A 26,970-nucleotide genomic window follows, 5' to 3' on the forward strand; every position below is an offset into this window, starting at 1 on the left:
GTAACTCGTGAAGAGTTAGGAACTCTTGTAAACGTTCAGGTATTTTCCACTCATTGCATTTTTAATAATAAAAATCTTCAGTTGACTAAACAAAGCTCATTTTGTACATAATGATAAATCAAAAGCTGATGACACATCTTTTAGAACAAATTTTGGGTGTAATTGCTATTTTAAAGAAATAGGGACATTGCAATAAATCATCAGGAAACGAGAAGATCTTGAAATTTATGTTCCTTACGTATGCAGTCTTAATATCTACCATTTTGAGCTTTGTGTAGCATTCTACATCGTTGTTATTATTTGAGCTTTATTATTACTTCTGCCTTCGTCAACACCCACTAAAATACAGATTACTTAACATACATAAGCACAGAGTTCTTGAACATGGGAGAGTTCTTTTGGCAGATTATCTGACTTGCTAAGCTACTTTCATCTTCTTGCAACTGAATTAGTTGGTCTAGTTCAACTTCGAAAATATGTAATTGTTTCGCGGAGTACTTAGGGCCCACACCAAAGCTTACTTACCCAAGTATTAATTTTTAATTAATATTTTTAATTAACTTCGAAAATGTGTTCTAAATGTTCCGCAGGTATTGAATATTCAGTTTCTGCAATCGTCAGATTAATCTATTAGTAAATAAATTTATTTTAATCTTACATCTAAATTTGTTTATGTTACTGTATCTAGGAGATAAAGCGGGACGATTAGTCGTCTGTCTATTTTTATGGTTCTGTTAGTTGGCAATTAAACGTCAGTGGCGTAACAAGAAGAGGGAGAAGGGAACGGTACGCCAAGGTGGCACATTTTTTTTCCTTAAGGGGACTCGTACACCTTAAAACACATAAGATCTTTGAATATGTGACTGTTGTAAGAATTGGGATAACTTATTTATTTTAAAAGCAATTACTTCCAACGTTTTACAGCTGATTACATAATATAGCTGCTTTCTGAAATAGTCATCAGAAAGTTTGTGTTGCCACAAATATTTTGATAATTTAATCCGCTTTTTGACAAAATTTTTCGTCATGTTTCCACCTTGCGCGCTCAGTTTAAAACATTCTGTTGCATAATTTAATTCCATATTTAATATATAGCTTTTATAACATTTGGAAATTACTGTGAACCAAAAATTCTAAGAATTTCATGTTAAATTTTTATTCTATTTGGAGTCGAGTTTATAAAATGTATTTTATTAAAAAAACCTGTAATGTTTCCGTCCATAAATTTTTTTAATATTAAAACATTCATCAGATTTTTGGTTCAGTTAAAACATAGGGCTCATATAAAGAATTCCATCCAATTTCAAGTATGTACCATTAACCATTTTTAAAATATCGTGCGCGCAAGGTGGAAACGTGACGAAATATTTTGTCACAAAGCGGATTAAATTACAAAAATATTTATGGCAACACAAACTTTCTGGTTACGAATTTCCAAAGCAGCTATATTATGTAATCAGCTGTAAAAAGTTGGAAATAATTCATTTTAAAATAAATAAAATATCACAATTCTTGCAACAGTCTTATATTCGAAGGGTGTTAAGGGGTTTAAGGTGTATGAGCCCCCTTAAAGGGCGGCACTTTTTGTGTGAAACATTATTTTCTAGCAATTAGTCTGATAGATTGTCGAGACAGCTCAAGAATAATTGGATTCTAAATTGCCGTACGAAACTAAATTGAGAAGGAAACAATTTTTAAAGTATTAGAACTTTGTGGTTTCATTCGCTACATACATTTGTTATACCTTTTTTGTTCCGTCGACATTTTCGAATGCAGATAACGAATATCAACTAAATTATGATTATGGTGACATTCATAAGGAAGAATTTCAAAAGACGTCTTCTAGAGTTTTATTTCACTTATTGCTCGGGAAGTTGGGACAGTATCGTGGAAAAGCAGTCTTTTGAGTTTTTGTAGTTTATTCTAAAATACAATCTTCAGAACGAAGTTCCAAATACTCTAATAGTGGGAAATTTCCTCACAACTTCTCTAACTGTGAGCAGAGTTTCCCAAATAAAAATAGCTTAAGAAGTACTTTGCATTTAAGAAATCTTTCGCTATTGCCTGCTTAACAGCAAAAGCAATAAAATAAATCTCTACAACGTTATGAATGGTTTGAGAACAAAAAATGAAGCAAAATAATAAAATTTTAAAATGTTGGAACTAAAGTTTTTCCTCAAAAATAAATATAACCATATTTCTTTACACGAAATTTTGACATTATCAAGGGGGGTGGCAAATTCGGAGACCGCCCCAGGCGGCAAAAGTTCTTACTACGCAACTGAGAATCACGCAAAATTTATTAAAACACGATACCGATGGTTTACCGCAGAGTAAATTTGTAAAATTATAATAGATGGTTAGTAGTAATAAGGTAATGACTAATTAATGATTTTATGAAATTTAAATTCTTAAGGAAAAGAATTACCAAGAGAAAAAAAAAAGAAAGTTAAGGAGGCAAATTTCATTGGATAAAGTTTTTACTGTGATGTTGAAATTACTAGACAAAATTTATAATATAAAATTTCTGTAGTTTTGTTTTTACATTTAATAACTTTTTTGTACTTAAAAAATATTTTCAATTTACAGTAATTAAGAAAATTATAAATGATAAGCCATATGTAACAAATGATAAATAAATACATAAATTTCATTTCTAATTGTTATATTTATTATTGGTATTATTTCTGTATGACTAATTTGTAATTTATTAATACAATATTATTAGCAAAAAGACATAGTGCACTTCTATAACAATACGCTTCTTTAAAAAACTTTTTTTAACAGACTTGAATATGGTAATTCAGTTATGCATAATCGCTAATCATTATCAATGACGTCGGCTTCTCTAAGATGATTCCCTCCCTGAAAATTCCAAAAATTCTCTGCAACGTTGGTGGTTGTCTTAGAAAAATTTTAATGCATTTATGTTTTTGATAAACATTGTTAGTATTAAATTACAAATTAGTTATATTAAAATTTATTTAATTTTATGTTCTTTTATCATGGACTTAACGAAATATGTGTTTAATATAGCTTTGCTTCAAAAGCATCATTATTTAACCAGTATCCTCCAAGACATATTATTATTTTTATTATAAGAACGCACTATATGGTTTTCTGCCCAAGGACAGCATTGCATTTGTGAAGGATTCTAAAAGAAAACGTTACGTTAGATGTGGAGAAAACCTTAACCTTCTATTTTATTCAGTCGCTGTAAACAGAACCTAGTGCAAATTTCTAGCATTGTGCAATATATCTGTATCTATATATAGTTATATTCGTAAAGAAAAAATATATCTGTGCGCATATTTGTTAAAACAAGCATTTCTCTACTTTGTAGAGACATTAAGTGTTTTTTTGGAGGCCGGAGAGTTAAAAAATTAACAACCGCCTTCGCCGGGAATCGAACCACAGACCTCTGGAATACCGGCCCAGCGTGCTACCGTTACCCAACGAAGGCACGCTAGGGAAGTGAGAGAAATACCTTATAACTTTACCCATCATCCGGTAAGTAAACAGTGTGTAAACCAGTAATTGAATATCATACAATTTGGTTGAAACCTTTTACATTTCTCCTTATTTCCTGATTAAGGAAGTATATTACATTAGAATGTACCCATTGAATTACACATTTCTTAGCTAATACCGTTAATCAAAAGAAGTTGTAAAGTAGTTGAAACGAAGATATAAAGCTCATAATACACTTAATATGTTTTATGCTGAAATCATCTGAATTGTAAATATGTGTATTTTTCTGAAGTTCTGACTAAATAGGCTGTTTTAGAAAACAGCTAGTATGAAGAGGATAAAAGCGCGAAAATACTAGGCATATTTATATTTTGTTTTTTTAAAAAAAGTTTTATAATTATGAAATACAATAAGCAGCTATTAGAGCTATTTTAATAGTTTTACGAATTTAGAGATTAGAGCTAAGGATTAAAATTTTCCTCTATTAATTATGAATTTCAAAATTTTCGTCTTTGTGAAACATTATATATAAATTTCTTACTTTATATATACGTATATATATATATATATGTAATAATAAAATTCCCTAGTCAAGGATACACTTAAAATTCTAACTGTATGTTCTTTTCATTTTTAATGGCGACGTTCTCTTATTTGAAAGTACGTGGAATTAAATCTACAGCCCCGTAGTCAAGTTGTTTTTCTCGCCTTTTCTACACGTACTTATAACATGTTCTGGAAATATTTAAAGCGAACTGGATTGGCTGACTAGGCTGACGTCATTTCTTGGAAGCTCCGCCTTTCCAGAGGCTATAAAAGGACTCGCAAAAGAATATCCGGGATTTTTCTTAAATGTCACGATGCAGTAAACTTCATACAAAAAGTTATTAGCAATTCTTTTTATTTACTCTGGATATCTGATTTTGTAACTGCTATTTCTCCTGAAAAATAATAAATGGATCTTGTTTTTTTTTTAAACTTATCGTCTGATAATTTAAGCTACGACTACATTTATGATTCTTCAACAATCTATTTATTCCTGACAAAAGCTGGTACATCATATATATATATATATATTTATATACGTATATATAAAGTAAGAAATTTAAAATTAATGTTTCACAAAGACGAATACATATATATATATATATATATCAAGCAAAGCAGTAATAACAATTTTGGTCAAGAAAACATCTTGCGCAATATGCTGCAAAATAAGTAAAAAATAAAAATTGTAGAAAGCTCGCCTAAAAGTTACCAAGAGCTACCAATATATATATATATATATATAATCAGTTACCAATATATATATATAAGTCATCAGTTACCAATATATATCGCCTAAAAGTTACCAATATATATATATATATATATATATATATATATATATATATATAATCAGAAATATTTATTGCTAAAATTACTGAGAATATTTATTATTGAACCTGGGCTAGGACGGAATGCTTTAAAAGTTTATAATATATTTTTTCTTGTTTTGACAAACATATGTATATATATATATATATATGTATATATATATATATATATATATTGCAATGATTTGAGAGGCAATATTTTTGTCAGAATTGTTTGTTTTATAATATGCATCACAAGAATTGTCTTATATATTTGGAAATTACCAGTTGTTTAGCAAAATATAAAAATAGCTCCATACATATGTTTATTTATATATATATGTTTATATATATATATACATATATACATATGTTTGTCAAAACAAGAAAAAATATATTATAAACTTTTAAAGCATTCCGTCCTAGACCAGTTTCAATAATAAATATTCTCAGTAATTTTAGCAATAAATATTTCTGATTATTCTTTACTGAATGTGCTTTTAAAATAGTTCTAATCTTCAGTCATGAACTTCAGTTTGTGTTTGCATAAAAGAACTAATGTTATATGTGAAAATTAGTAAATTCTTGTTGAAGTAGTATTCTGTATCCTGAAAGTAGGCATGTGGTCGAATCTAATGAAATCGAATTTATGTATAAGTGCTATGTAAATTATCCTCTTGCAGAAAAAATCTTTTTTCATTTTAAGAAAATAACTAAAATGAAAGTTTTGTTGCAATGTTTTGAGAGGCAATGTTTTGAGAGGCAATGTTTTGAGAGGCAATGTTTTTGCCAGAATTGTTTGTTTTATAATATGCATCACAAGAATTGTCTTATATATTTGGAAATTACCAGTTGTTTAGCAAAATATAAAAATAGCTCCATATCTGAAGTGAATATGGAAAGACGTTACAAATTAACGAGGAATTCTGTTAGAAATTTAAGTATCAGTCATTTTAAAGACGGTAAAACTACTCGAAATATCCAAAAAGAAAAAATCCTTAAGTAATCAGATACTTTCCTGCATGCCTTCGTGGTGTAACAGTAGCTCAGGTTCGAGTCCTGGCCACGGCATTGTATATTTTTCGCCTCTCTTGCTTCAAAACAACCTAATATGTGTACAAAGGTAAATCTCTCAACTATTCTGGATGAATCAAAGCGACAAAACTGCATGGAACTGCTGAAAATGCACAACATTCCAAACTAATTGCAAGGATTCGGACATTTATCCTGTGTAAAATCAAACAATTAATACTGTAAAATTTTCAGCGGATTTAGAAGAATGGTGTGCAATACAATTTTATCCGGAAACTACAAGGGTTGGAACTTTAAAAGTGGCAACACAGCTGAAAAAACGCTACGCAACAAAACCAAAGAATATCGCGTATACCACACGTAAACTACATACCTACCTTACCTCTCAGCAAAAAGACTCGTTCTGCCTACGTCATGCGTATGCTGAGTGACGTGAAGAACAGATCCTTGTATTATCTCGCGGTCTAAAGTAAGTGTTGTCAGGATGTTTTCAAAACAAGAACAACGATGTTGGATAAAAATTGAATGTGCCAGAGGTCGTACAGCACGACAGTGTCATCAAGGGCTTCAAGAGGCTTGCGGGGAATCTGCATTGCCTTACAGAATCTGCATTGATATATATATATATATATATACTTGCTATTCTCATAGCAAGATGGGTGAAAGCATTCAATGAAGGACGCCAAAACGTGGCAGACATGCTGCGGCCAGGTCATCCGAGTGACAGCGACGCAGACGTGCAAGCTGTTGCCGCAATAATGGACAGTGATCGTCGACAAACGATTCATCAGCTGGCCGAACAAACAGGATTAGCGCATACGACTGTGCTTCACATTCTGAAGGAATGCCTGTCCGTGAGAAAAACTGCTTCACGATGGGTTCCACATCAATTGACGGAAATGCAGAAATGGCTACGATACGATGCTGCCCGAACCCACCTGGAGCGCTATGAGCGCGAAGGAGATGCTTTTTTACGACATATCATTACGCTGGATGAGACTTGGGCCCGATCGTACCAGCCAGAACTGAAACGAAAATCAAACAAATGGCGTCATCACGGGTCACCACGACGTTCGAAATTTCGCCAGAACCCCAGCAATGTGAAAGTTATGGTGATTCTCGTGTACGAGTGTGATAGTGTCATCCTAACGCATACCACTACCCCACAGCAAACCGTCACTGCGCAGTATTACTGCTCATTTTTGGAGCACAATCTCCGACCAGGTTGAGAAAAAAATCGGCGACATTTTCTGCAGAACGCTCCTCTCATTTTGCATGACAATGCTCGGCCGCATGCAGCGCAAGCTGTGACTGATTTGTTCAAGCGATGGGGCTGGAAAGTGCTTTACCATCCACCATACTCCCCAGATCTAACTCCTTGTGACTATGACTTAATTCCTAAGATGAAGGAACCACTTCGTGGCACTCGCTTCCAAACTGTTCCTGAGATTCTTGCGGTAGTAGACCGGTCCATTCAAACTATCAACAAAACAGGCGCTGCTACAGGTATTCTGCGACTTCCACATCGTTGGAAACTTGTTGTACACAATGCTGGCGACTATATTGAAGGACTGTAAAACATGGTGACATGAATCACTTTTGTATTCCTTGTAAATAAATAGTTGCCACTATTAAAGTTCCTCGTATAAGAAAAGTCATTAAGGCATGCATGTGGTTACAATGGGCATTCAGCGAGAAGAAAATCAACAAGAAAACGATGAAAATACACCTGGCCTTCTCAAAAGCCATGATAAACAAACGATTTATCGTGTTGGAATAACATTATATTTGTAGACGACTCAAAAATTAATGTGTTCATGGCCGAATTACTGTGGGAGAAAAGTCGAATGAAGATTTGAATCCATAAAACATAGTGCTTAGTATAATGTTTTAGGGAAATTTCTCTGGCTCTAGGATGGAAAATTTAGCTTTTGCGGAAAATAATATGGCTATATATGAATATATAAGTATTCTTAAAGAAAAATTGGAATGCAGAATACATTCAACTTCTGTCAGGATAAGGATCCTAAACGTGCAGCTTTAAATATTCTCTTATGTACACAACTGTCCTGAAGTTATTAAAACTACTCCATGTTTTCCCGACTTAAATTCCGCATATGTTCCTCCGTTCGACTCCGTATATGTACCGTTCCTGTGAAACATATACAGAATGAGTTGGAGAAAAGAATAACAAAACATGACATTTTTTTCGAAAGTTCTTCTAAAAGAAGTTCTTACGGAGGAATGCAACAAAGTGGAACATTTTTATCTGAAAAAATTAATTGAATCTACGCCAAAGCGCATAAAAAGGTAAATTTAGCTAAAGCATATAAGATGAAATATTAAATATGTCGTTATTTTTATGTTTATACTAAATAAAAACTGTTTGTTCAAAATGTCCGAACACTTCTGTGAGTTAATTTTCGAAACGTGTGAACAAATTATTATCTTTTTAATTAAAAACGCTTTTCAAAACGAGCAGGTTTTAAAGAGGATGATCAGTAGTGTATGTGAAAGAAAAGTAAAGCCATTTCGCTAATATTTAGTAACTGATATTTGCAAATGAAACAGAAAAACGCAAGTGTCTGTAAGTAAATGTGAGCCACTGTACATCTTTATAAACATGTAGGAAGTTAATTATGAAAGGAAAACATTTTCATATTAACCTAGTTCCCAAGTGATAGTTTCTTCATTGGAAGAGTTTAGTCTGAATAAACTTCATCGAAACTCAGATTGTACTACTAGAAAAGGTGAAACATTTATTAATGAGTATTTATTAAAAAAAGAAATGAATCAATTACAGTTCATGAGCAAAAGAAGAGTTTAGTTTTTACATAAAAAATATTTAGTCCATAAATATAAATGCACGTGCTTTAGAAAATACTGTTTCTTCCATATCTGTTCTATTCAGCGGCTACGACGACCTGGAAGAAAAAAATAATTCCATAAATTAAATAAAACAACATGTTTTATTTTTATAAATTTACAAGATGAAGTATTATTGCATAAGTAATTTGAGTTAAGAGAAATCATACAAAACATCCACAGCATAAAATATATTAAGCTAACATCAATCCTTAAACTGAATTAGTACATACTACTATGAAATTAATGTAAATAAAAAATAAAAAAAACAAAAAACTCTGAAAGGGTTTTGAAAGGGCTTTTAATTTCATATGGTTTATCAGTTTTAAGGTGGGAAATAAGGACTTGAAAGTTGAACATTCTCTTCCGCTTGCGAAGGAAAGATGGTGAAGTTTTGTAATAATTTCGAAGGCCCATTTTAGATTGAGCGAATAAGGGGAATAGTAATATTTATGAAAGGTAAAAATAGTGAAAGAGCAGACCAAGCGCTATTATGAGTGTGTTAATGTGCCACTACTACGAGAGATTATGCGGGATCACCAAGTGTGAACAACGAAGGGCCATCAAGAAATGCTGCGGATACATATATATACGGAGTACAAGGTCGGCAAAGAAAAATAAAAGGCGCTGGGAGTGGTGAAAAAGAGAAGAAAAATATAAGTTCTACCAGTCTGAGAAAAGGTAAACCTATGGATAATGTGGGACCATGAAGACAGAATAGAAACGTACCCAAAAATCAAAGACAGGTACAAAAGTCCCTCAAATGCGACGACCAACCGAGCGATCAGCAACGATTTTCGGAGGCCAACTAACGAGAAGTCCAGCTACGAGAGAAGTTTGCAACGACGGGAAGAAGTGTGCGCAACCAAGCCAGAACTGGGCATTTGACATTCGGCCAGAACATGATTACAGATTTTAAATGCCCAGGTAACAATCAACGTACTATCGTAACCATCTTATTCACAAACCCACTGAACATGTAAAGATGCACGGAAGAAATCTACCTTTCATATTCAAGTTTGTGTTGATGTAGGAGATGACCTACATTATTCAGCTATTATTTCATTATTAATGTTGTGCGATAATACATGATTTTTGTGATTTTATAATTATTTGCGAATCTGCATGCATTATTTCACTAACGAAAATGTTATTAAAATGGTACCGGTGTCTGACGCATGGGAAACGTTTTCTATTGTTATATTTAGAAGATTTTAATATTTAATTTTTACATACAAGATGTGGTTTATAGTTAAAGAAGTGCGGATATACTCTACATATACAAACACACACATTTAATGCGCCTTTTTAAGATAAACAATTGTTTAATTAAAACGTAGACATTCGCGCAAGGACATTGAATAGCATCAACGGCCAAAAAGAACTTTCTAATAAAAGCAGTGTTATATTGTTATTAAACGAGATCTTTAGTAATTAACAAATTTCTTTCGTACAACAATTGACCTGCTAGTGCTTAGCAGCTAGATAAAAAGATAGCTGAATATAACTGGTTCGACTTAGCTGCGGATCCAAGCGAACAAGCTTGCTATCTGGTTGCTTTACGTCATTCTCCCCACGTGTAACGTAAATAGACCCATTATTTCTTGGAAAGATCCTCATCGAAAGTATGCTTCCTCTTAGTCAGACATTCTCGTGTGGTTTGTTGTATTCAAATAATCTAACCTCTTAAAACGATTAATTCTTAATCGATACATTTGTAAGGTACTTATTTTAAACTAACCAGTTATTATAACTTCGATCTTTAATTTCTTTCCGTATTCTTCACCACAATGCAAATTAGATTGTCGTGTATCTTGGATATATTTTTTTTAATGTTGAGATAGTGAATGTTTCTTTCATTTGCGTAGTATGCTTTAGATTTCTGCCAGCTAGACTAAGTGTAACTATCTTAGCTAGACTAAATGTAGCTATCTCGGCCTTCCACGCTTAGCAGCCGATACTTACCAGCTTAGTATTTAATTGTTCATTTGCGTAGTATGCTTTAGATTTCTGCCAGCTAGACTAAGTGTAACTATCTTAGCTAGACTAAATGTAGCTATCTCGGCCTTCTCCGCTTAGCAGCCGATACTTACCAGCTTAGTATTTAATTGTGTAGTCTTAGACTATTGATCAGGGTTTGGAATTTGTTTGACTGTTATTTAATCTGTATCGTCATAAGCAGTGGTTATCAGCAGCATGAACCGTGCCCTGTTTTATTAAAAGTTTAGTTTAAATAAAAATATTGTTAAAGCTTTTGTGAGTCTTTGTTGTACTATCTCAGACATAGCGATAAATTGCTATGTGTTTATTAGGGTTATAGGACTAAAGTTCCAATGTTAATTAAGACACAATAACACGCCGAATAAATACTAATTCAGAAGTCAAACAACAAAAAACAGCGTTATATTTTCAAAATTTTCAAAACCACAAAAATAATAGGTTTTGCAGCTGAGGATGGTGGTTCGTTAAAACCATCGAAACTAGTTTTGTGAAAATTTTGAAAATATAACGCTGATTTTTGTTGTTTGACTTCTGAATTAGTATTCCAATGTTAGACTAAGTATAACGTTATACATTCTTCATGGTGTATTTACCATCCAATATTAGACTAAGTATAACTTTATACACTTCTCATGGTGTTTTACCATACGAATAATAACACAATTTCATTCTAATGTTTAAAAGATCTATATTTTTTTGTTTCTCGAATTTTATTTTATATTTGGTGGAGGTCATTTTGAAGAGAGATGAATGCAAATGAAGAGTTAAAATCAAATCATAAAAAAAAAAAAAAAAAAAAAAATAACTACCCGTTAGCAAATATTTGAGAATGAGTGCAAAGCATTTTTGGTTATTCATATATTAAAGGAAAGTTTATTTATATATTAAACTGAAATCACTAATATATCAAATAAATCCTATTTATATAAAGAAAGCTTATTTATACATTAAATTAAGCTAATTTTACGTACTGAACGAAAGAGGTTTACGTACTACTGCATACTAGAAAACAACAGAGTATCGAATTCAAATAGCTTCCTAATTTTGTAAAATGAAAACTATGCCATAAAATTGTATCTTAAAGAAGAGTTAATTCATAGTTGCATCAAGGTTTAGCTGAGAAAATTTTAGAGACGGGAAAGCCCTTGGATATGAGCGAAAAGGAAGTTAAAATGAAAAGTTTCATAACGAATCTGTGATTGAAACAATTATTTCTGAAAGTGCCATTTAATTCTAATAACATTTTTGAACTAATATTTTAAATATAATGCGGTGAAAGAAAACACTCGCCTTTTTGTCTCTCATTCTATATAATTCAATTAAAATGATTCCGTTGAATGTATAAAAAATTAAAAAACTAAAAGGTATGTTTTATAAACAGAGTTAGTGTAAAACAATGTACTTATACAAAGTAGTGTAAAAAATGTACAATAAGTAACAAATAGTTCATCAAATTCACTTACACAAATATCGCGCTTTCTTACATTCATTAAAATCAGATAAACAATTTTGAACCTTTTTATGAACGTTCTGGATCAGCTGAGCTTCAGCTACTTTAGATCGACTTCAAAAGTGCTTTATTTATCTAACGTTTGTTACATCGATTTCTCCAGTTTGATTAAATACCTAATGATTTGATACAGTTGATTTATTTACTCTTTGTCAACATGTAGCCTTCAAATTAAGGAAATATAAAATCAAAATATATTAAAAGAAAGATAAGGCAAGCAGAATGGAAACTAATGAAGTTTATATAAAAGTTACGAAACTATTCGAAGATTTAAATGGTAGGACACATGAAAATTTCTATTATGTAAAAAATGCGTGCCCAGGCAGGTTTCTTGGTTAAAATAAAATCTGTCATGTCACATCATCAAGGTACAAATATCATAATCGAATTTTAAGAAGATATTAGTCAAAGCTATTTACTACTAGTTTGCCATGCGGAGGATATCTTTTCAGGAATGTTAGACACTGCACATATACATGCAGTAAATCTCACAATTTGTAACTGGTATGCTGAAGAAGTGATATCTGACGAAAATTACTCTTAATGTTACCAAAATACTAAGTAAAAATACTTTTAAGCTTAAATTTGCCTAGCACGAATAAGCAATTTCGAGGTCTTAATTCGCATTTGCGTACAGAAACTCTAGTATATGAGCAGCACATTAAATAACATTTGCCTTTGTGCATATAATACGTATTGAAAAGTTGGATCGATTGGAAATATACTTAGCTTCAGATTTATATACATTAGGATAGTAATCCATTACTGATGGGGCATAATAAGCATAAAAGTAAGTCAATAATCTTCTCTCCGGTGACGATAAGAGAAAAAAATCCGAATTTCATAAAAATCGCAAAAGAAGAAACGTAATTATAAATCAAATTTGATAAGTAAGTCTTGGTTTTATTTTTGCATAAGAATACTATTAGGGAAAGTAACTTTACCTAAGATTATTCATAATGCTACGAAACATTTTAAAAATTTAAAAAATTCAGAACAAATAAATAAAGTTCACAGCTGATTTCAAAATTTACTAGATTGAAAAGAAATTATTAAGTTCATAGAAACTCATTGTGTCCATTTTTTGGCTAATACGACAGGCATCTGTGTATTATCAAACGGATTTACTTCCGCATAGTGGAAAGTCCATTAGGATCAAAGTTGAATGAAATCAGGGATAATTATCGTTTTCAACTAGGCAGTTATCTGACATTTTAACACAGAGATCATTTTCAGTATGATCCTCGATAGTCAAAATTTGCTACACCATTTGTTCTCAACCAAATGCGACAAAGATGGATAGGACGCTCAGGATGAAGAGATGACATGTTGATGGCATAGCCAAATCCATGTGACATTTTCTTGCAGCGTTTGATCAAGGATACTCGTTTGATTTGTATACCTCTACTCTCTGCTTATCCAGCATCATCGGAACTATATTACTGATGCTGTGGCTCTGGTAGATCATGATATACTGGCACGTTTGAGAGACGAAATGGATTCTCGCATAAAGCTTTGTCATGTCAGCAAAGGCGGGCACATTTAGCATTTGAGAAAATGTAAAAATGTTTGGCATATCGTCTTTTAACTTAAATAAATAAAATTTGCTATCATTTGCTTCCTTTATTTTTTATTAAGCTTTTTATGAAATTATGAGCTGCGATTTTACAAGCTAGGATATAATAAGCTTGGGATAAAGGACAAGCAAATTGTTTATAAGTTTCAGATGGGAGATAAAGAGATGAATTTGATGTATAGATGATACGGAGAATACTATTGTCTTGTTCGTTATGGGGTGAAATCAAAGCGAACGAGCTGCCTGCATGGTTGGGTTTCGTGATTTTCCTCATGTGTGAAGTGAATACGAACCCATTCCCCTCAAAATGTCCTCCACGAAGGTATCTCTTTCCTTAGGCAGCTAGCTCTCTTAGGCTTTGCCGAATTTTGATAACCAACCAATTGAATAAAAATAAGTATTATTAATACAGAGGATGGAACTTTGAAGAATGAGAACATTTGGTTGAACAGTTTCTTCTACTTTATGAGGAATTATGTTTCTTGGTTTCCTAAAATTTAGACTCTCTTCAAAATTAATTGTTGAACATCAAAGAAGACAGTGGATATGGTAGGTCTTTAAACATAATAGTTCACAAAGAACAAGTTGATAATTGATTAAGTTTTAAGAATCTTATATGACATACACTTTCAGCAATAGTAATGTTATTGTTGTCACTGTTTCTGATATCAGAAGTGATTAAAACTAACTATGGAATTAATTTGTGCAATAAATCACTAAACGATATTCCTATTAACACGAAAATACCAATGAATTACCTTCTTTTCCAGTTTGTATATAAATATAGTAGAGATTTTTCATGATTAATAATGAAAATTAAAGCGCGCTTAGTGAAATCCAATAATTAGCAGACAAAAATGTTACAGAAAATGTCTCATACTTACTGCACCTTTATGCAGTTTGTATCATCAGTCTGTTTTTCAGAAGTGTTGCAACAGTCCTGGATAGACAACATGTCACAGCAGAAGCTTTGAAGACCTGGGTAGTACTCGCACCAGCTCTGAAAGCACAGAGCATCTGTGTTACTTTGTAGTAATAGGGATGCAGTTAATACTACAAACATAACTGTCGTTGCCTTATAACAGAACATCTCTGATACACCTAAAAATAAAAATATATATAGTTTATTCCAGCGAAAGTTTTAACAGCCTGCTATTTTCTTCTAAGTGAATTCAGCTGCATTCTCAGAAAGCTGATTTTGATGGTTGAATGATAAATTTAGTTCCTCGCGATATTATATAACTTGAAAATATTAAAAACATTTACAGTAATGGCAACAATAAATATTTTTTGAGAATTCATACTTTTAGATCAGTTCAAGAATATTAGACAAATACATATTTCAATATTTATCAGCTGAAATATTTAGAAAATAAGCATATATTTTCCAATAAATGAGGATTACTGTCATAATATAACCAACGTGGTTTCTAAAGTATCTATTTAGAAGTTTTAATGAAGCTTAATTGAAATATATTGCATTAAACATTAGGGTATTTATTTTCAAGTAGTAATAGCTATTTTTAAGCATACAATATATTGCCGAAAAATATTCAGTAATGATTTGTGGTCCCTATTAGTATCAAATTGTAATAAATAGATATAAATCTTTTTGTAATGTAACCAGACTGACATACAAATATGCCACTTAACATATGGTCATTATTTTGCATTTAATTGTTAAATTGCTCAGAAGAAATAGTAGGGCTAATTTTGTTTTCTGGCATTTAATAATTTTTTTAGCCGCAGAAACGCATTTGTTTTGCTAGTCGTATTCTTCATTTTGTGAACAGACGATATTTAAAAATTTTCTCCTTTTCTCTCTGGACAAGTTCGTAATTTCATTAAAAGAGATAGAGCGAGTTTGCGAGAAAAGAGGTGTGACATATTTTTATAATATTAAATTAGTTTACAAATGTACTATGATGATTTATGAGAGTTAATTTTGCTCATGTATTCAAATATAATACCTTCATTTGAATTACTGCAGCTGCATTTGTCTTCTATGTGAATCGGAATTACGAGATTCAGTTGGTAATGTTTCAGTTGGTAATGATTCAGTTTAGTGGATTCAGTTGGTGCTCATAATCAGTGAATTGATGCAAGTAATAAAACTGGGTTGGAAAGTTATGGTATCAGGATTCAGAGAGCTCTTAGACAAAAAGAACTAGTTAAGAAGTCAAAGGAATCATAATATCCTACTTTCAAGTTTTGAAAGATTTCACATTGTTAGAATCACGGTAGCAAGAATGACATAACGGCAAATAGCGACAAGTATAGTTTACATATAATGCACAAACTCATGGATAATGCTTGAGCCATTAGGAAAGTAAAATACTGAATTGCAAATTCAGAGGGAAACTTTTTGAAGCTTTACAAATAACTATATAAAGGTGAGCTGCAAGAAATGGGTAAAGTTAAAATTCTGTGAAGCCATTCTTGTTTATCCGTGCATCTACCATGAGACCTTGACTCATGAAAGCTTAATAGTCAATCCTTGAATGCACTTCATCGCGTAATAAAAAATCTCTTTAAAGAAGTACAGTAAGACCCCGCTTAACGCAGGGGATACGTTCCATCAAAGTAGAGCGTAATGCGAAACAGCGCTAAACGAGGCTATCTTTACATGTAAATATTGGGGTTAGGGGAAGATGGCTAGGAAACTGGTTAGGTATTAAATTTAAAAAGTATGTCTTTTAAATAAAAATAAAATCAAACATTTATTTCTTAAAGCCCAAATTAATACCACATTATTATTTCTTGCAAAAATAAAAACAAAATATAAATAACAAAACGAATATTCTTAAAAAAAAAACAAATAAAATTCTCAGTCAGTCATATTTAGTTAGCCTTCCGCGTTTTCAGTGTTCTGCCCTTTTGTGACGAAAGCATCTAATGTTGTTTGCCTTTTTCTTTTGCGTTGTTCTGTTAAAAGTTCTTCATAAACGGATAGAGCATCTCTAACACCACGCCTTACTTTTGAGCTCCTGTCAAAATTCGGATCATTTTCAATGAATTGATCCATTATTTCAGTTATGGTAAACAAACTCCTTTTTACAAACGCCATCGAAAGTTCTTTTTGCTCTTCTTCTGAATCACTGCTGTCAACATTTTTGTTTTCTTCTTGTTCAGTTAATTCCTTGAGCTCATCATTAGAAAGACTAGCCGCTGCTTCTTGAATTATTTCTTCGACATCTTCCACATTTACTCCTTCAAAATATGTCTGTACAATACCGCACCAAACAAGAAATACAAGTACACTCTTTCGGATATGTATTTGAAACCTATCGCTGCATAATATTTCGGGGAATCCCCGTATGCTGCGAGCGATTTCGTGGAATCCCCGGGTTGAAATAAAAGAGCGCTAAACCGAAACAGCGCTAAACGAAACAGCGTTAAGCGGGGTCTTACTGTATAGAAGAAATCTACTAGCGAACAAAACGACTAAGAATTGGATGTACAGATGAGTCATGTTTCTGCTTAGATACTAGTTGAAACTGACGACGGACTTGGTATGGAGAAGGTCTGTATACATTATCAAAATTCGTCTCAATTACAAAAGCATCAGTTTGATTTTGAAGCAAGGATTATATCTGGTGGCCTCACCAATCTTCTTGTATTCTAGCGGTTGAATAACTAAACTGCGCTATCGGGATGGCATCCTCCAATGTTATATTAACATATTATTTGCTTTTATGAGTCCTCACGTCATTCCTATGAATGATATCGCAAAGGTTCTTAAAACTCCGGATACAGACCAATACCAGCAATCTGAAATTTTGCTTTGCATAAAACGTCAACGAATTCTCTTAAATTGATTCCATATAACATACATAAGACAAGCTTGGACGACAATTAAATAATTTCCACAGCCCTCCTTGCAAATTGACCGAGATGTAAATATTTCGTTGAACGGGCAGAAGTTCCTTAAATCGTTGTTTATGGTGTTCGTAGAATGAATCAACATTGTCAGATCATATTTCTAATAAAGATTATTTTCTAATAAAGGCCATATTCAGCATATTTGAGTATTAACTAAAATAACATGTCAAAGAAAAAATGTTGAAAATATGCTGAAGCAACAAGAGTCAGCGTTAAGGTGCATAAATTTGCAGGAATAGTTTTGAAAGTTTGGATAGAAAATTCTTTATTCCATAGACATTTTACATTCATCAGAATCTTTCAATTCTAGTTAATGATACCATTTTTATTTTATATTTGGTTTTACTTTTTGTCAATAGTTGGAACAAGTAGTTTTGCTTCTTTCCTTACTTAGTGGACTAGGTAACGAAAGAAACAAAGCTACTGGATCTTGAATCTTTTGTCTACTATTTTCGCGTGAGTACAGGCTTCTCGTTCGTTATTTTCACTCCTTCCACTGAAGAAGAAGCTTCAGTTCAAATTTTCGAAATTAGTTCTTTACATTGATGCAATGTACATTCATTCTTGTTGCCCTAGTATCTCCAACATATTAAAATACCTTTGATATCAAACGTTTTGAGATGTAATATTGACCTGTTATTGCTTGACTATTTATTCGATTATTTATTTTTCAACTGCTCACGATAGTGTCTTTTGTTACAGCTTATATGACACAAGCTCGGATAGCGTTTAATCCGTGATTTTTTTCACAATATGGGCAAGATAGGAACAGATCTGCTTACGTGAATGTGATAGGTCGTCAAACCTCCATTTGTGATATTTGAGGGCATGAAACGTAATGGTTAGCTCTGTATCTCTCGTATTTGATAGATCTCTACTATTGAACTTTTGAGCCATTCGTACCAGGCTCCAATGATTTCATCAAAGACTATTTTTTCTAAAATTAAGGCAGAGTACTAAGAAATTTTGGACGAAATCTCATGCGGCAAATGATTTGTGTTACTCATACAATTGTCGAATTATGGATAGGAAAGGAAATTTAACAAAAATTAAAAATTGGATTCTAACAAATAAATTTAAATTTTAAAACCATAAAATGGTATCTTGTTAATTATTTCTTATTTTAATACGGACGTTTTTACAGATTTATTTGTTCACTGTGATGTTTAAAATAGAGATTCGTTAAAAATAAGTTAAGAAAGTTTTCAATAGTAATTTATTTTTTCATTGCCTATAAATCGCCTTCAAAAATGTGGTAAGGGTTACAAAACGGTTTTATTAGTGTTATCTTTCATTTAAAGAAATTCTATATAATTTAAGCAATGCTTGTAAATTATTTTAATCGGAATGGTTAAGTTCACTTTCTAAATTGTATTTTTAATCAGCAGTATTCTTTTTTCTTCCGCGCATGGTATTATACTTTTACTTATATTTATTCTTCCCTTGTTTTATCCGTAACAGCAACAGAATTATCAGTTACTGGATATTCAGAATCTACCAAGAATTCAGAATTTGAAAGTGATTCAATTAATTCCGGTTACTGAAATATCTTTCGAAAAACGATTCTATTGAACACATGATGATTTTATATAGAATCAAGGTGGTATTCGTTTTGCCACTCCGATTTATTTAAGTTCTCCGTAGCACAATGCATTATTCAATAAACTGTCAAGAAAAGTTAAGATATCCCAAAAGCTAACTCGCCCGAAAACGAGGTTACAAATTTTTATTTGTTTTGACTATTTTTTATTATATAATTCTCGAAGTAGTCGAATCTGTGGAGAACTCTTTTAAAGCAAATTACGAAGCGTAATTTAGTAAGTAATTTAGTTTCTCTTTTACATCACAGAATCCATTACACCGAACTACAGAGAGTGTTTACACATTTTTAGAACTATTTCAAGGAGGTTTAATTAACGTTTAAAATGTAAAGACTACTTTTATAAATCTTTGATCTGATAACATTTTTTCTGGGCTATAAATATGAATTGTGATTTCTAAGATAGAGGGGCTTTTCATAAAATTCCCAGATGTATTTTTCATTCGTGTTTCACTACTTTACAGAGTCCATTAATCGAAGTCGGCTTAGAGAGAGTTCTTTTTAAATTAAAGACACAATATTGCACAGCTGAAACGTCAGGGAGTTCAGGACAATGTTGAAAAGCATACATACAATATCTGTATTATTCTTCATTTTTCCAAGGAATGCAGTGATACTTTTCGAAATATGACTTACCGCTTTGTCTTGAGAAAGTTCCACTGTTTGAAAGTTAGTGGGATAAAGAAATGGAAACTTTTTTGCAAATACTACAAGCAAGATTTTTCTCTTGGTAGTGCGTTAATTTTAGCATTCCACCCCTCACACTTCTTATTTTTAATTTCCCATTGTAAGAGAATCCTACAAAAGTCATAAACCCTTTACTGAAACTTCTTTTGCATTAACGGAACCAGGTGTGTGCTGAAGATGCTTTTTACATGTTGTCCTTCCTTGTTTAAAAGTTTATTGTTATCTGCTCTCTAGTTTAAATTATTTAACTTAGAATTTTAGCGTTTATCTGTAGTCCAAGATACAAGTAGTAACATACAATATGGAAATAAAACAAAAGTTTTTAAAAAATATGAAAAGCTTTAGATTTTAACGGCTCTTTTAGAATTTACTTTCTAGAATATCATTAGAAATGGCCCAAGTGGAATAGCGAAACGTTTTATAGGGTATTAAATGAATATGCATTTAACATTGGAAGATTATATGTCTTCTGTATATCTGTATATCTAAAGAGTGAAAAAGTGTAATGTATTTCTATAAAAATATAAATGTTTTTTAATTAGCTATATCGTGAATTAAATGCATTTTAATTTAAATCAAACAGATTAAAATGTAAAAAAGTAATTTTCTTAAAAACTGCATGTATTGCTTTTAAGTAGTTTAATTTTTGACTAATAACAAACAGATTATATATGAAAGAATAATAGCTTATTTCTTTTTCAGAATGGCAACAGACTCGAATGAAAAATGAAACAGCCTAAAATTGCGTTTCGAGACTAACACTACCTTCGGGCTAATAATATTGGGGCAGACATTAGAAATAATAGTACTATGACTAATTTATACACTGGCTTACTGATCCTATAAATTGTTTCTTCATTCCTCCCAATTGTTAAAAACCGCGTAATCCCCCCCCCCAGATTTTCAGGCTGTAATTTAAAGGAAGAAATTAAATGAGTAACATAGTATGTATTACTTTAGATATAATGGTATTTGCTTATTTGGGAGAAATTAAGCGAGTAACGTAGTATATATTATTTTAGATATAACGGTATTTGCTTCAAATATCTTATTAATATTACTGCCTTTTGATTATATACTGCACTGTGACTGCAAACAGCAGTATTAGAAGAAAACAATGTAATTTCTGGAAAAGCATGCAGATGATATTTCTGTAATTATGCTTCTTCATAATAGATAATTTTGCCTCATACTTTGTTCGCAAAGAACAGCATCAGCTGAAGGTGTTTGTCATTTCTGAAAGGCAGGAAGCTGATATTTCTTTCGTTGTGCTACTTTACAATTGATACAGATATGTGGAAGAGTGTTGAGAATTGGTAAAACATGCAACTCCCATACGATTAACCCAAATCTCTTGAATTCTTTAACAATATGAAACAAAGTCTTACTTTGATAGAATAAATTAACGACTTTAGAAAAAAAGGCTTAGTTAATCCCTTTGATAACACAGGAAAGTCATGACACCAACATACACTGCATCTTTACTTCTGGCATATTATGTTTCTCTCAACCCTGCATCATCGAGTTTGCGACATTGGGCTTTATTAGATGTGACTCAAAAGGCTGTAATAGTGTAACAGTTAATACGCAATGCCCTCTCGATTATCTGGGCATCACGGATATCACAGGTAATCCAAGCTATCAATTTTTATGCATATCGTATGTGTTTATTTCTTAAAAAAAAATTACTGTGTTTTTAAGAACGTTTGAATATTTGTCGAATTTCACAGCGTATATAAGTGCTATTTTATCATTATATTCGAATCCCCTTTTGCCTTTGAAATCCATCTTCAATATCAATCTCTACCTCTTTTACTCTTGTGGTATTTGAAACAATATCCGTATCACTCAGGAACTGAAAGCCGACTCAATCAATCACCATCGAACCATTCCTTGACATTTCTCGATACATCTTTTCGAAGAATTTTACATTTTCATTTTTTATTTATAACCTCAGTTATTGCCTCATCTTATCCACAACTAGATAAATCTACGTCCTTAAAAATACTCCGTTCTCTATATAAACAAGAATCTTTCTCCATGATCGAACCAAGGTTTGTATTTCGACCAAACTTCTGCTACTTCGTATATGGAATTCAATACAGCAAACTTTTCGCAGAATTTCATTAAATCATATTCTTCCTCAGCAAGAGTTGTACAAAGAAACCTAACAACTGACCCAAAGTTGCCGAAACTAAACGCATATACCCAATTCAGAGGTATTGGAGCAGAGCATACTCGGAGGCGTTTGTTATATTACAATTTCGCGCGCATAGCGTTGAGTGAAAGTGATGGCGGTCCATCTGGCGCATAGCGATCCGATCCATGTGTGGGTCGCCATGCACAGATGTGAGTATACTGTTATGCACAGATTATCCTCAAACCGGATAATCCCCACCCGGATAATTAAGTGCACTGTAAGTGCTTTTGTTTCAAGTTACTAATTTGTTACTAGTTTCAAGTTACTAGTTTTTGTTTCAAGTTACTAGCAGTTAACTCGTACCAAACTGGTTTGTTAACATGCTCGTTCCCAATCTGCTTGGTCTGTTGGAGGCCAAATCGTAAAATCGCTGAGTATAAGTAGTTCAACATAGGTTAAAATTTGGCTAAACGGGCGACTCCATGGGATTTTCGTGATTTTCTTTTTGTGTATGTCATTACGAGCTAGTTTTTTTTTTTTTTTTTTTTTTTTTTTTCAATACGGAGGCATTCCTTCCTTTCACACGAAGTTACATTTATAGATAGGTCATCAAATTTTATTACCACATATTGCAAATAGAGTTGTCAAAATTTTGCACCGCACTTTAATAAATGCATGATTTTCAACGGAAAAGCTGCATCAGCTAAACGCACAACTTTTTGAAAAGTTTATCTGAAATTATATACAATCCCAGAAAGTTCAGATCCCAGAAAGTTTAACGCTTTTAAGGAATATTTAAGCCTTTTGATATTTTATTAATAGCAAAATTATTATGAAATAATATCGAAACATCAATATTATATAAATAATAGCATGCATGAAATTCTACACTTTAAATTACCATACTGCTTTACATACAAAACATTTTACATACAAAACATTTTTAAGGGAAAACCCTTAAAAATTCCTTTTGGTAAATATGCATTTTATCTGTGCAACCTTGTATTTAAAATGAATATTACAGTAACTTACAACTCAATTTTATATCATCAAATGAAAATATATTTATTTTATTTTGCTTTAAGTGTAGTAGTTAAACTATTTAGTACATTTTTCGTTGTCTCCTTTAAATACACCACCAACCTAAGAAATTATTATATTTTAAGCGTTCCTCGTGTAAAAACTTTATTTTTGTTAACATCTAAGGTAATTTTTGTACTTAAATTTATCTTATACTAAATAACGTATCATAATACTTTAGAAAATTGTGCAATAATTAAGTTTCCGTAGCGTGAAAAAAAATCGGTATAAGTCACTCAAGTCACAAAGAAAGTCGGTATAAAGATGCGTATGCTTTATTTTTCACAATTATCTTAGCTGTTGTGGTTGGTATGGAATTTAAAGCATTTAAAAGCAGTAACTTGTAAGTTGATAAAATAAAAAAATCGGTACAAAATATAATAGATTTCTGAAATAATTTTGACACTATTTAGATCCGTTATTGTTTTGATTTAAATTTCAAACGTTAAACTTCAGAAAGTTTTAAAATTTTATTATTTAATTTTTGAAAAGATAGTTATTTAAATTATAAATATATTTTTGAATAAAGTCTTTAGAAAATACTCTATATTATCTAATATTTATCGAAAGAAAGCTGAGTTTCTACATGGAACGTTTTTTTGAATACGAATACGATGTCAAAATGCTCTTCTACATAAATATTTTAATAGTATGAGACAAGACATTTCAAAACTTTCACTTACCTGTTATGTACGTGCAGAAAACAATACAAAAGGCGAGATGAGAAGAAATCTACTGAATGAATTTAAAAGAGAAAGTATTTAAGTCAAATCTCGGCAGATACGTCATTGGGAAAGTCAGACCACGTGACTACAGTCAACTGTTATGACGGATTGGTGGGAAATTTGCGAAGAAACATTTTATTCTGGTATGAAATTTTCTTTCTTTTGTTTCGATTCTTTTGACGCTCATCAAAAATCATCCACACAAAAGCCAGATGACAAGAGTGGTCGTGTGGCGCAACGGATGCTGTTGAAAACCTTCCACGATCATTTCGTCTTATTCTCACGCTATAATTGAAGCGAGCATTAACTTCTCTTAAAAGGAATGTTGTAATATGTAAGAATTCCATTACAGTAGCATTTTTAAAGGGAAAGAAATAAATAATTTGCGAAATAAAACAAACGTCACTTTTTTCTTCAGTCAGAAAAATCAGTCACAAAATTAGTTAGTGACTAGTTTAAACAGCATTTTAGAGAGAGAGAGAGGAAAACATTCTGATCATTAATTTTATTGAAATTATTCGTTTTTAGAAGTTGCTCTGCTTATCTTTAACAAGATTACTCAAATAATTTAATATGCTTCCTTCCTGCTCACACCATTAACTACATTTAATTAATTTTCATTATATGCAAAAACTACTTAAATTCTTGAACACTGTTTATTAATTTGTTTAAGAATTTGTGTTTGCAAAACATGAAATTCTATCGGTCAAATTTCCAGTATAACACCACTTTCCATCAAAGAAAGCTATTAATGATTAAATTTCTAAGGGAAATCTAGTATCTATTTCAATTTTCATCTCTAACAAAGTAGTTTTAAAGTACACTAATACCCCTGATGTACAAATCTTGTTCCGTCAATGTTAAGAAAGTTTTAGTAAAGGGTTTATGATTCTCACAGGATTCTCTTTCAAAAGGAAATTGAAAGTAAAGAAAAGCGCAAAAAATGTTAATATCAACTCAACTTTCTATCAGGAGAAAGTTTTAAGCTTGATATTTACAGAAAAAATTCCGCTTCTTTATCTCAGTGACTTTCAAAGTGCGAAATTTCGTCAAGCAACAAAGTTAGAAAAGTACCACTGCATTCCTTGGAAAAATGAAAACTGATAAATCCATTACTTTTCAACGTTTTCCTGCAAAGTCCAGTGACGTTTCATCTATGGACCACTGTGTCTTTTTTCTGTTGAGAAAAGCTCTTCCTAAGCTCAAATCTACCACAATTGCTGGGCTCTGGAATGTAGTGAAAGAGGAATGGCTATCAAACCCCTGGGAACTTTACAGAAAGCCTTTCCATCAGGAAATCCTGTTTCTGACTTATAGTACGAAAAGGCAAACATTTAAAAAATACTTTTTTATATTAAGCATTAGCTAAACGCCTTCGAATTCATTTTAAAAATATGTAAACAATCTTTGTAGCTCTGAAAATAACAATGAAGAGACAGGAAAAGACGAGAATAATGTAAAAAAGGAAATAATAACAGATTAAATAATGTTTATAAATTAAATACAATTATAAATAAGTATTCATGATAATGCAACAAAACAAAAACTCAATCCGCCAAAATTAGTTTTGCAACCCGCATTTTGGAAACTCCTACAGTATCAGATTTGAAGCAATGTTCGTCAAATATCCGACCTTGTCAAAGGCCATTCGTTCTTGGCAAAGTACAAGGAACACATAAATCAATCATAAAAAAAGATAAATTCACGTAAATCAAACTATTCAAACCTAAATTCATAAATCAATAAAATAAGTAGTTTTCCCAAACTATCAGTAAGACGTCATTTTGACAAACGTGCTAAAGGAAATTTAATATAATAAGTAAATAGACCTTGATTTCAAATGCTGAGTACTCAAGGACTTCTAAATTATATTTTAAGAAATTCATTTCTTCTCAAATAAAAATTGAATTATTTTCACTTTGACAAAGCAAACTACTAGGTGAGTTAGTAACAGAGAAAATTAAGCTATCGTTCCTTCCACGGTTTATACTGGTAACATTCCTAAATATTATTCGCTCTATCCACAAAAGTCCTTACCCGAGCTTTATTTTCGCAACTGCTGGCTGAAAACATATATAAATATTTCCAAACACAAACATGTTTTAAATAACGTAAATATTCCTATTTTGCCATTTTTAAATTTAAAGAAATCAGTTTTCTGAAAATTACGAAATCTGACATTTTATACTTTCCTCTCGTTTTCATAATTGCATTTAGTAAAATTTTGTACTCGTTTTAAAAAAAAGCGCAAAAGGTTTGACGCCCATGCGGCTAAAAATGACCGAAATATTTTATATTAAACCCCGAGATCGTACTCAAAGGACGGCACTAATTAAAGAGCTAAATTTTTGCATTTGCACATAACAAAAAATAAAATATCAATTTCGGAAACGTTTTCTGATCTTAAGAGATTAAGTGACGATCTCTTCTGTGCAGATTATTGTTAATAATAATAGCTCAATATAATCTTCTTCAGAATAGATATCTTGTTAACAGAATCTTATAAAATTCGAGCTCTAGAAAACACTAGCAAATTACTATATTGACATGCAGCCAACTTATGATATTATTTTTATTAAGTAAAAAATCTGATGTGTACAGTACATGACTTACTTGTACGGAATATTAAATTATACGTATTTTTTCTTGCATTTCATTTAAACTTATTAGATTGAATTAAACCTACTTCGCCGACAGCGCATAAACCACAATAGAATAAATGCATTCTTTAAAATTCACTTTGTTTACCATAGCGACACCCTGGCGCTAGGTTTACTTAACAGTATTATATTTCGTTCATATTATAACTCAAAATGCACAAAATTTATATCATTTAAATAATTATTTAATCGTTGCCACATGTTCTATTCAAATACTATAACAAAGCTAGAACGATGTATAAAAGAAATTAAGCAAACAAATTACATTAAGCAATAAAAAAGAAACATTAAGCAATAAAAAAGAAACAGTTTTTCACAGACGATTGACTATTTCTCATTCAATTAATTCAGATTTCACTTCGCGACAAGGCAAAAATACATAAAAA

The 26,970-nt window shown here is 31.6% G+C and overlaps 1 long non-coding RNA gene across 1 annotated transcript; it reads right to left on the reverse strand.

Moving 5' to 3' along the window:
* Positions 1-8,611: 8,611 nt before the first annotated feature.
* LOC118185331 (uncharacterized) lies at positions 8,612-24,035 on the reverse strand. The gene is made up of 3 exons (XR_004757581.2): positions 23,883-24,035; positions 14,695-14,911; positions 8,612-8,782 (listed from the first exon to the last, which is right to left on the reverse strand). It is a non-coding gene; the product is annotated as an uncharacterized LOC118185331 (long non-coding RNA).
* Between the last annotated feature and the right edge of the window lie 2,935 nt (positions 24,036-26,970).

Source organism: Stegodyphus dumicola, chromosome 4 (genome assembly GCF_044657685.1).
Source record: "Stegodyphus dumicola isolate Sdum_Otavi_A_Nest chromosome 4, ASM4465768v1".
Classification (NCBI taxonomy): Eukaryota; Metazoa; Arthropoda; class Arachnida; order Araneae; family Eresidae; genus Stegodyphus; species Stegodyphus dumicola.